We start from the raw sequence: 10,908 nt of genomic DNA on the forward strand, positions 1-10,908 counted from the left end.
ACTGCAGCTAAGCCCCTGACTCGGCGGACTGCTCTCCACTCGGTAGGATTTTTTCAAACTTAGGCGAGTGCTGGACTGCCGTTAAGCCTCTTAGTGCGAGAACTTAGGCGAGTGCTCGACTGCAGCTAAGCCCCTGAGTGGGCGGACTTCTCTCCACTCGGTAGGATTTTTTCAAGCTTAGGCGAGTGCTGGACAGCCGTTAAGCCTCTTAGTCAGAGAACTTAGGCGAGTGCTCGACTGCAGCTAAGCCCCCGAGTGGGAGGACTGCTCTCCGCTCGGTAGGACTTTTTCAAACTTAGGCGAGTGCTGGACTGCCGTTAAGCCTCTTAGTGAGAGAACTTAGGCGAGTGCTCGACTGCAGCTAAGCCCCCGAGTGGGAGGACTGCTCTCCCCTCGGTAGGATTTTTTCAAACTTAGGCGAGTGCTGGACTGCCGTTAAGCCTCTTAGTGAGAGAACTTAGGCGAGTGCTCGACTACAGCTAAGCCCCCCGAGTGGGAGGACTGCTCTCCACTCGGTGGGATTTTTGCAAACTTAGGCGAGTGCGGGACTGCCGTTAAGCCTCTTATTGAGAGAACTTAGGCTAGTGCTTGACTGCAGCTAAGCCCCCGAGTGGGAGGATTGCTCTCCACTCGGTAGGATTTTTTCAAACTTAGGCGGGTGCTGGACTGCCGTTAAGCCTCTTAGTGAGAGAACTTAGGCGAGTGCTCGACTGCAGCTAAGCCCCCGAATGGGAGGACTGCTCTCCACTCGGTAGGATTTTTTCAAACTTAGGAGAGTGTTGGACTGCCGTTAAGCCTCTTAGTGAGAGAACTTAGGCGAGTGCTCGACTGCAGCTAAGCCCACGAGTGGGAGGACTGCTCTCCACTCAGTGGGATTTTTTCAAACTTAGGCGAGTGCCGGACTGCCGTTAAGCCTCTTATTGAGAGAACTTAGGTGAGTGCTCGACTGCAGCTAAGCCCCCGAGTGGGACGACTCCTCTCCACTCGGTAGGATTTTTTCAAACTTAGGCGAGTGCTAGACTGCCGTTAAGCCTCTTAGTGAGAGAACTTAGGCGAGTGCTCGACTGCAGCTAAGCCCCCGAGTGGAAGGATTGCTCTTCACTCGGTAGGATTTTTTCAAACTTAGGCGAGTGCTGGACTGCCGTTAAGCCTCTTAGTGAGAGAACTTAGGCGAGTGCTCGACTGCAACTAAGCCCCCGAGTGGAAGGATTGCTCTTCACTCGGTAGGATTTTTTCGAACTTAGGTGGAACGGATTCGCGACTAAGCCCACCCACCGGGGGATTTCAGGAGTAAATAAGAACAACACAATCAAATGAGAGAACCATAAGCTCTTGTCTTTGATAAACAAATTACAAAAGGTGTTGCTTATTACATTTTATTCGAACGAGTGTTTAATTATAAAAGGGGCGGAGCAGCTCCGCGTTCCAAGCCCATGGCTCGTCTTTCTGCTGCTCGATACTGTAAAGATGGTATGCTCCGTTGTGGAGAACTTTGGTGACGATGAAGGGGCCTTCCCAAGTTGGAGCGAGCTTGTGTGGTTTCTGCTGATCCACTCGAAGAACCAAGTCTCCTTCTTGAAAGGCCCGGCCCCTCACATTCCTGGTGTGGAATCGATGCAAATCTTGCTGATAAATAGTCGAGCGGATCAAGGCCATCTCTCTTTCCTCCTCTAAAAGATCGACTGAATCTTGCGGGGCTTGCTCTGCTTCTGCTTCGGAGAAGAGTTCAACTCGGGGTGCGTTGTGGAGCAAGTCAGTTGGCAGGACAACTTCGGCTAGACTAAGAAGAAAGGAGTTCTTCCAGTCGACCGATTAGGAGTTGTCCTTAAACCCCATAGAACTGACGGAAGTTCATCAACCCAAGCACTTGCTGCATGTTTGAGATCACGCATCAGTCGGGGCTTCAGTCCTTTGAGAATTAGGCCATTGGCTCTTTCTGCTTGTCCGTTCGACTGCGGGTGAGCAATAGAATCATAGTCGACTCGAGTCCCTAAGAGGCACAGAAAATTCTGAACTCATAGGAATCGAAGTTCGATCCGTTGTCCGTGATGATGCTGTGTGGGACTCCATATCGGAACATCAATTCTCTAATAAAACTGACAGTGGTGCTAGCGTCAAGGTTCTTGATGGGTTTGGCATCGATCCATTTGGTCAACTTGTCGACTGCAATGAGCACGTGAGTGAATCCGCTTCTGCCGGTCCTCAGCGGTCCAACCATATCCAGTCCCCAAACAGCGAAGGGCCAAACGAGGGGGGTGGTCTTCAGGGCTGATGCTGGCTTGTGAGACATATCGGAGTAAAATTGACAGCCTTCACATCTGTCGACTATATCTTTCGCCATCTCATTTGCTCGTGGCCAATAGAATCCGGCTCGTTATGCTTTAGCCACGATGGCCCGAGAGGACGCATGGTGACCACAGGTCCCCTAGTGGATGTCATTGAGGATCATTTGACCTTCTTCTGGTGTTATGCACTTCTGACCGACTCCAGTTACACTTTCTCTGAACAGCTGCCCTCTTATCACAGTAAAAGCTTTAGATCGGCGGACGATCTGTCGAGCTTCTTCTTCATCCTCTGGGAGCTCTTTCCTGAGGATGTACGCAATGTAGGGCACCATCCAGTCGGGAGTAATGGCTAGAACCTCCATGATTAGGTCGCCCACAGCTGGGACCTTGACTTCAGTCGGATCCGTGGCGCTCTTGGGTTGTGGGGGCTCTTCGATGAAAGGGTCTTCCTGAACTGTCGGCGTGTGAATATGCTCCAAGAACACATTGCTGGGAATGGCCTCTCTCTCGAAACCTATCTTTGCCAATTCATCGGCTGCTTGATTTTTCAATCGGGGGATGTGGTGGAGTTCTAGCCCCTCGAACTTCTTCTCAAGCTTTCTCGCCGCGTTGTAGTAACCAGTCATGGCTGGGCTTCTGACGTCCCACTCCTTCATCACTTGATTAACTACCAAATCTGAGTTACCATAGACCATGAGGCGACGGACGCCGAGTGAGATGGCCATGCGCAACCCATACATGACTGCTTCATACTCTGCTTCATTCTTGGAGGAATCAAAGTGAATCTGGAGGACATATCTGAGCTTGTCTCCTCGGGGGGATACCAGAACTACTCCAGCACCAAAACCGTTCAACATCTTGGATCCGTCAAAGAACATGGTCCAGTGCTCCGAGTGAACTTGAGTCGACAGTTGTTGTTCGATCCACTCGGCGAGGAAATCTGCTATTGCTTGGGACTTGATAGCTTTCTTTGCCTCAAACTTGATATCCAAGGGAAGGAGTTCAATCGCCCATTTTGCCACTTGACCAGTTGCATCCCTGTTGTGCAGAATCTCTGACAATGGAGCGTCGCTGACGACTGTAACAGAGTGATCTGAGAAGTAATGTGCAACCTTCTTCATGGTCATGTAAATTCCATAGACAAGCTTCTGATAGTGAGGATATCTCTGCTTTGACGGGGTCAGGACTTCAGAAATATAATAAACTGGACGTTGAACTTTGTACGCTTTTCCTTCTTCTTCCCACTCGACCGTAAGTACTGTACTGACGACTTGTCTAGTGGCTGCTATATAAAGCAAAAGAGGCTCTTTGCTGATTGGAGTAGCAAGCACCGGCTGGGTTGAAAGCAGGGCTTTTAGCTCTGCAAATGCTGTATCAGCTTCTGGAGTGCACTCGAACGCATCTGATTTCTTCATCAGTCGGTAAAGAGGCAGGGCCTTTTCACAGAGGCGAGAAATGAATCGACTTAGGGTGGCCAAGCAACCAGTAAGCTTCTGGACATCATGCACACGCACAGGGCGTTTCATCCGAAGTATAGCGTCTACTTTCTCTGGGTTAGCATCGATTCCTCGTTCGGAAACAAGAAAACTGAGTAACTTTCCGCCTGGAACTCCAAACGTGCACTTTGATGGCAAAGGTTTCGGCGAGGTCGGTCAGCAGGTCAGAACCTTTACGTGACTTGACCACAATGTTATCCATGTATGCTTCCACATTCCGACTGATCTGAGTGAGCAGGCACTTCTGAATCATTCGCATAAATGTGACATAACAGAAGCACCCGAACGGGGTGATAAAAGCTGTCTTTATTTCATCGGGTCCGTACAGACGGATCTGGTGGTACCCGGAGTAGGCATCCAAAAAGGACAAACGCTCGCACCCAGCAGTCGAGTGGACTATCTGATCGATGCAAGGGAGGGGGAAGTGATCTTTCGGGCAGGCCCGATTGATATGCTTGAAATCGATGCACATGTGGAGTGAGTAATCTTTCTTTGGGACCATGACAACATTGGCTAACCACTCGGAGTGGTAAATTTCTCGCATAAACTCAGCTGCCAAAAGCCGAGCCACCTCTTCGCCGATTGCTTTTCTTTTCTAGATGGCAGACCGTCGAAGATGCTCTTTGACTGGTTTCACTTTCGGGTCGACTCGCAAACGATGCTCAGCCAGTCCCCTAGGAACACCTCGCATGTCAGAAGGCTTCCATGCAAAGATGTCCCAGTTCTCACGGAGAAACTGGATGAGCACTTCTTCCTATTTGGAGTCGAGTGTGGCCGAAATGTGGGTCGGAGCTGCATTGGGGTCCATCGGGTGAATGTGAACAGACTTCGTCTCGCCAGACGACTGGAATGCTGAATCCGTGGCTGGCTTCTTGGCTCGCAACGAGTCACTTGGGTCTGCATTTTTCTGGTATTCATGCAATTCTGCCACGGCCATCTGGGCATCGGCAATCTTTGAGCCCTTCTAGAAACACTCTTCCGCCTTTTTCCGATTACCAGAGATAGTGATCACTCCTCTGGGACCAGGAATCTTCAATTTGAGGTACACGTAACAAGGTCGAGCCATGAATCGTGCATAAGCTGGCCTGCCCAGAATTGCATTATACGCACTCTGAAAATCCACGACTTCAAACATCAACTTTTCTTTGCGGTAATTTTTGGCATCACCGAAAACCACGTCGAGTGCAATCTGACCGAGGGACGCAGCCTTCTTGCCTGTGATGACCCCATGGAGACTCATGTGGCTTTCACTGAGTCTGGACATTGGAATGCCCATTCCTTTCAACGTTTCTGCGTACAGAATGGTCAGGCCACTGCCAACGTCCATCAGGACCTTTGTCAGTCGAGTGCCTTTGACCACCGGGTCGACCACCAGCGCTTGCCTCCCAGGGGTGGCAATGTGCGCTGGGTGATCAGACTGGTCGAACGTAATGGCAGTCTGTGACCATTTCAAGTAATTGGGTGTCGCCGGAGCGATCATGTTCACTTCTCTGTTGATGACTTTCAATCGACTCTTGTTTTCAACATCAGCAAAAATCATCAGAGTGGAATTCACGTGAGGATAACCATCATCATCTTCCCCTTCACTCTCAGCCTTGTCTGCCTCCTTCTCCTTTTCCTTGGGCTGTTTCTCTCGGAACTGCTGGATCAGGAGCCGACACTGTCGAGTGGTATGCTTCGGGTAAATGAAATTACCTTCTTCATCTTTTTTGGTGTGGATATGGCATCGCAGATCCAACACGTCATTTCCATCTTGATCTTTTACTTTCTTGGGGTTCCACGGCCCTTTGGGCTTCCCCTTAAACTTTCCTTGAACCATAGCCAAGGCCTCTCCCGGATCAGCTGGTTCGGCCTTGCGTTTTTGTTTCCGACTGGAGTTTCCTCCTCCGGCTTCGTGGGCGACTGCTTTGTGCTTGCCGCTTGATACGTCTCCAACGTATCTATAATTTTTGATTGCTCCATGCTACTTTATCTACTGCTTTGGACTATATTGGGCTTTATTTTCCACTTTTATATTATTTTTGTGACTAACCTATTAACCGGAGGCCCAGCCCAGAATTGTTGTTTTTTGCCTATTTCAGTATTTCGAGGAAACAGAATATCAAACGGAGTCCAAACGGAATGAAACCTTCGGGAATGTGATCTTCTCACCGAACGTGATCCAGGAGACTTGGTCCCTACTCCAAGAAGTTTCCGGGGAGGTCACGAGGGTGGAGGGCGCGCCCCCCCTGGGCGCGCCCCCTGCCTCGTGGGCCCCTCGGAGCTCCACCGACGTGCTCCTTCCTCCTATATATACCTACGTACCCCCATTAGACTAGAGACGGAGCCAAAAACCTAATTCCACAGCCGCAACTTCCTGTATCCACGAGATCCCATCTTGGGGCCTGTTCCGGAGCTCCGCCGGAGAGGGCATCCATCACGGAGGGCTTCTACATCAACACCATAGCCCTTCCGATGAAGTGTGAGTAGTTTATTTCAGGCCTTCGGGTCCATAGCTAGTAGCTAGATGGATTCTTCTCTCTTTTTGGATCTCAATACAATGTTCTCCCCCTCTCTCATGGAGATCTATTCGATGTAATCTTCTTTTTGCGGTGTGTTTGTTGAGATCGATGAATTGTGGGTTTATGATCCAACTTATCTATGAATAATATTTGAATCTTCTCTGAATTCTTTTATGTATGATTGAGTTATCTTTGCAAGTCTCTTCGAGTTATCTTTTTGGTTTGGCCAACTAGATTGGTAGTTCTTGCAATGGGAGAAGTGCTTAGCTTTGGGTTCAATCTTGCGGTGTCCTTACTCAGTGACAGAAAGAGTTGCAAGGCACGTATTGTATTGTTGCCATCGAGGATAACAAGATGGGGTATTTATCATATTGCATGAATTTATTCCTCTACATCATGTCATCTTGCTTAAGGCGTTACTCTGTTTTTAACTTAATACTCTAGATGCATGCTGGATAGCGGTCGATGAGTGGAGTAATAGTAGTAGATGCAGGCAGGAGTCGGTCTACTTGTCACGGACGTGATGCCTATATACATGATCATACCTAGATAACCTCATAACTATGCTAAATTCTATCAATTGCTCAACAGTAATTTGTTCACCCACCGTAGAATATCTATGCTCTTGAGAGAAGCCACTAGTGAAACATATGGCCCCCGGGTCTATTCTCATCATATCAATCTCCATTACTTTATTTTACTTGTTTTGATTTTACTTTTCACTTTGCATCTTTATACCGAAAATACCAAAAATATTATCTCTATCAGATCTCACTCTCGTAAGTGACCGTGAAGGGATTGACAACCCCTAAGCGTTGGTTGCGAGTTGCTACCGTTTTGTGCAGGTACGAGGGACTTGCGCGCGACCTCCTACTGGATTGATACCTTGGTTCTCAAAAACTGAGGGAAATACTTACGCTACTGTGCTGCATCACCCCCTCCTCTTCGGGGAAAACCAACGCTAGCTCGAGACGTAGCAAGAAGGATTTCTGGCGCCATTGCCGGGGAGAACTACGCCAAGTCTAGTCAAGATTTACTCTCTCGTCAACGAGCCATTTCTGGCGCCGTTGCCGGGGAAGCCTACGCAGAAGTCAACATACCAAGTACCCATCACAATCTCTATCTCTCGCATTACATTATTTGCCATTTGCCTCTCGTTTTCCTCTCCCCCACTTCACCCTTGCCGTTTTATTCGCCCTCTCTTTCCCAATCGCCTCCTCTTTTTCCCTTTGCCTTTTGTTTGCTCGTGTGTTAGTTTGCTTGCTTGTTCGTCACGATGGCCTTACCTAAATTTGGTGATCTTCACCTTAAAAGGCTGGAAGATATCGAAAACAATGTCAGGAAGTTTATGGTCTTGCAATTTGAGCATACTAATTTCTTTAGAAACAAGCTTAAGGAACAAAAGTGTTTTATGAGTTATATGAATAAAGAGCTCGATGATATGTCCAAAGAATTTGATGGTGTAAGAGCCCAAATTGCTCATCTTGAAAAAATGACCGCTGAAATTTCGGATATGCAAGCCACCTTAGTCAATAAGATGGCCGCTAAACCAAATAACTATGAGAATCAAGATGAAGATCTAAAAGTTATTGATGTGTCCCCTATTAAATCTTTGTTTTGCAATATGAATCTTGATGAATCTGATTATGATCTTCCCTTACCTAGAAGGCGTTCTAAGAATTCTGAGTTTTTAGATTCCGATGATGAAATTGATAAAAAAGGGATTGAAAGAAATAGAAATCTAGATATTGCTAAACCCACTATTTTGGATCTCAAGGAATTTAATTATGAAAACTGCTCTTTAATTGATTGTATTTCCTTGTTGCAATCCGTGTTAAATTCTCCTCATGCTTATAGTCGAAATAAGGCCTTTACCGAACACATTGTTGGCGCCTTAATGCAATATTATGAAGAAAAGCTTGAGTTGAAAGATTCTATCCCTAGAAAACTCATGATGAGTGGGAATCTACAATTAAGATTAAAATAAAAAATTATGAGTTTCATGCTTTGTGTGATTTGGGTGCTAGTGTCTCTACTACCCCCAAAGCTTTGTGTGATTTGCTAGATTTCCGTGACTTTGATGATTGCTCTCTAAACTTGCATCTTGCGGATTCCACTATTAAAAAGCCTATGGGAAGAATTAAAGATGTTCTTATTGTTGCAAATAGGAATTATGTGCCTGTAGATTTTATCATTCTTGATATAGATTGCAATCCTTCATGTCCTATTATTCTTGGTAGACCTTTCCTTAGAACGATTGGTGCAATTATTGATATGAAGGAAGGGAATATTAAATTCCAATTTCCCTTAAAGAAGGGCATGGAACACTTTCCTAGAAAGAAAATAAAATTACCATATGAATCTATCATGAGAGCCACTTATGGATTGCCTACCAAAGATGGCAATACCTAGATCTATCCTTGCTTTTATGCCTAGCTAGGGGCGTTAAACGATAGCGCTTGTTGGGAGGCAACCCAATTTTATTTTGTGTTTTTTATTTTTGGTTCTGTTTAGGAACAAATAATCCATCTAGATTCTGTTTAGATGTGGTTTTATCTTTTAGTTAGTATTTGTGCCAAGTTAAACCTATTAGATCTTCTTGGAAGATAGTTATTTGATCTTGCTGTAATTTCCAGAATCTTTGTGCTCAGTGCCCGAATTGTCAAAAATCACCAGAACGTGATAAAATAGTGATTCCAATTGATGCTGATCAATAAACCAATTTCCCAGGTCTTCTAATTTTGGTAGAATGTTTTGGGTTCCAGAAGTTTGCGTTAGTAACAGATTACTACAGACTGTTCTGTTCTTGACAGATTCTGTTTTGCGTGTGTTGTTTGCTTATTTTGATGAATCTATGGCTAGTAAAATAGTTTATAAACCATAGAGAAGTTGGAATACAGTAGGTTTAACACCAATACAAATAAAGAACAAGTTCACTACAGTACCTTAAACTAGTCTTTTGTTTTCTTTCTCTAATGGAGCTCACGAGATTTCTATTGAGTTTTGTGTTGTGAAGTTTTCAAGTTTTGGGTGAATTCTTTTGATGGATTATGGAACAAGGAGTGGAAAGAGCCTAAGCATGGGGATGCCCATGGCACCCCCAAGATAATCCAAGGACACCAAAAAGTCAAAGCTTGGGGATGCCCCGGAAGGCATCCCCTCTTTCGTCCACTTCCATCGGTAATTTACTTGGTGCTATATTTTTATTCACCACATGATATGTGTTTTGCTTGGAGCGTCTTCTATTATTTGTGTCTTTGCTTGTTAGTCTACCACAATCATCCTTTCTGTACACACCTTTTGAGAGAGCCATGTATGAATTGAAATTTGTTAGAATACTCTATGTGCTTCACTTATATCTTTTGAGCTTGATAATTTACTCTATGTGCTTCACTTATATCTTTTTGAGCGTGATAATTTTTGCTCTAGTGCTTCACTTAGATCTTTTAGAGCACGGTGGTGGATTGTTTTAAAGAAACTTGATCTCTCATGCTTCACTTAGATTATTTTGAGAGTCGTTAATAGCATGGTAATTTGCTTAATGTTAATATACTTGGTATTCAAGATATGTGAAACTTTCTTTTTAGTGGGTTGAATACTAAGATAAGTTTGATGGTTGATAATTGTTTTGAGATATGGAGGTGATAATATCATAGTCGTGCTAGTTGAGTAGTTGTGAATTTGAGAAATACTTGTGTTGAAGTTAGCAAGTCCCGTAGCATGCACGTATGGTTAAAGTTGTGTAACAAATTTGAAGCATGAAGTGTACCTGGCTTGTGCATCCTTATGAGTGGCGGTCGGGGACGAGCGACGGTCTTTTCCGACCAATCTATCCCCCTAGGAGCATGCGCGTAATACTTGATTTTTGATGACTTCTAAATTTTTGCAATAAGTATATGAGTTCTTTTGACTAATGTTGGGTCCATGGATTATGCGCACTTTTACCTTTCCGCCATTTGCTAGCATCTTCGGTACCATGCATTGCCCTTTCTCACATTGAGAGTTGGTGCAAACTTCGCCGGTGCATCCAAACCCTGTGATATGATACGCTCTTTCACACATAAACCTCCCTATATCTTCCTCAAAACATCCACCATACCTACCTATCATGGCATTTCCATAGCCATTCCAAGATATATTGCCATGCAACTTCCATCATCATCATCATCATCATCATCATCATCATCATCATAATGACATGCTTTACTTTTGTCATATTGCCATTGCATGATCTTGTAGTTGACATCGTATTTGTGGCAAAGCTACCATGCATTATTTTTCATACATGTCACTCTTGATTCATTGCACCATCCCGGTACACCGCCGGAGGCATTCATATAGAGTCATATCTTGTTCTAGTATCGAGTTGTAATCATTATGTTGTAATCAATAGAAGTGTGATGATCATCATTATTAGAGCATTGCCCAATCAAAAAAAAGAGAAAGGCCAAAAAGAAAAAAGAAAGGCCCAAAAAAAGAGAAAATAAAAAGGGCAATGCTACTATCTCTTTTTCCACACTTGTGCTTCAAAGTAGCACCTTGTCCTTCATGTAGTGAGTCTCATATATTGTGCTTCAAAGTAGCACCATGATTTTCATATAGTGAGTCTCATAAGTTGTCTTGTTC

The sequence above is a fragment of the Triticum urartu genome, chromosome 3A (assembly GCF_056163025.1).
Source record: "Triticum urartu cultivar PI428250 chromosome 3A, HENAU_Tu73, whole genome shotgun sequence".
Lineage (NCBI taxonomy): Eukaryota > Viridiplantae > Streptophyta > Magnoliopsida > Poales > Poaceae > Triticum > Triticum urartu.